Raw genomic sequence first — 1,890 nt, 5'->3', positions numbered from 1 at the left:
ATTTTCAAAAAAACAAGGGAACCGGAGGTGCTGAAACAGATTTACTTGGGGTTTCTATACTATTTTATTGAGAATCATTTATATTTTTTTTAATCAGTTAACATTTTTAAATCAGCACAGCACTTGATACTGGCAGACCAATTGCATCTAATAAATCATTGAGCATGATGCTACTCAGCCAAAAAAATATGATGAGAAGAGAGACAATAGTTGAAATTGAGTGAGTCAGAGAAAAGTTATTTCACATGGCATGTTGTGAAAGGGAAAAGAAGACAAATAGAAACAGAGCTTTAAATAAAGGATGGACAGATGCTTACATTCTTCCCATGGGCAGTTCAAAACCAGCATGTCTCATCATATGTTCCAAGACCAAGGGGACTATTAAAAGCGGTAAAACAAAGCACCACTACACAAGCACAGAGCATGGTTTGAGCAATGATGCCCACTCAAATCTGAACAGTGGGTAGAGAAAGGAAAATATTTATTCTGGCACTTAATCTGTGAATCATCACACGAGTTCGACACTTTTTTTTGAGGGGGTATCTGGTCGGTAAAACTGTGTAAATTCTATCTCATCTGAAGGCATCCTACGAAACACAGACATAAGGAGCAAATTTTTCCCTGACAGGAGGTCCCCAGCTGATGCTTGTCGTTTCCACATATGGTTTGAATGCCTGTTAATGTTCAGCTTGGAAATCAGTTTCATACTACTTTTAGAAAAAGCTTTTTGTTATACATATTTGAGAGGCATGCATGCAATGTTATCAGTGCTATTTGCCTGTTTTATCCTGATTTTGTGAAGGCAAACCTGCAACTTAATTTAGATGAGTCTAAATAAGAAAATGTAAAACAGTTAAAACAGTGTAAATGATATGACAGAGCAGTTTCAATAAAATACTTAATTAAAATACTAATGTGAGCACAAAATAGCTTATTACACACTAAGCTTGCCTGAAAAATAGTAAATTATCCGCTAATGAGTTGATAGTGAATTCTGTGTTTGTGAATTGGACTTGTTTATTCTGGATCACTGTTGACTCTACATCACCACTTTCAAGCTGACTGATGAAGTATTTCAAGAAAATACATTGAAACTGTGACTTTTATTTGCTCTGGTTGGACAAGCATATGGTCACCATCATTCCCAAAAAAGTACAGGAAATCCTGAGTTTCATTCAAAAATGGAGTGAGAACAGCTGCTGTCTGTGCTGTGGGAAAAAGGAAAGGTAAACTGAACGGGAGGACAATCTCAGCACGGAAACCAGGCATTTTGCCCTATGATGTCATAGTCTCGTCCAAATATAAGGCGAGCATGTGAGGAGAAAGCCAAGGGTCTGTCAGCTCTCACCGTTATTTGGGATGACACATGCTCAAGAACGCACCATGACCCCATTGTCGAGGAATGGAGACTGGGGGAGAAAAGAGGGGAGAAAAGAGGAGAGCAAAAGTGGGGGCAAGCAGAGTCCAGAAAGGCTGAACTCAATGCAAACAAACTCTTGGCAGCCCAACAGAGACTTCTGCACAGAGCTTTATATGACACAAGCTGTATTTAACACAACTACCCTCAGAGCAGTTATTTTTAACATGCATGCACATCTTTGGCCAGTTAGGATATACCTGATGAACCCTATCCTTGTTGCGTCAACTTAAGGGAAGCAGCAACGCAAATTCCCTTTTCACTTTACTTTAGCAAAACAAAACATCTGACAAATTGCTTTCCATCCCACCCAGTTAACCTCTACAACTAGAATTTCAACCTTGCGGTCGTATGCCTCTGCGAACCAGTCAAGTTGCAGCAAAGTTTACATTCTTCTCTAAGAAAACATGGATGCTTCAAACACATCCTCCTAGCAACAGCACAGAAGATCTAATTAGCATTCACGAAAATGA

The sequence above is a fragment of the Plectropomus leopardus genome, chromosome 23 (assembly GCF_008729295.1).
Source record: "Plectropomus leopardus isolate mb chromosome 23, YSFRI_Pleo_2.0, whole genome shotgun sequence".
Classification (NCBI taxonomy): domain Eukaryota; kingdom Metazoa; phylum Chordata; class Actinopteri; order Perciformes; family Serranidae; genus Plectropomus; species Plectropomus leopardus.
The sequence above is the reverse complement of the archived record's forward strand: the minus strand, read 5'-3'. Positions refer to the sequence as shown.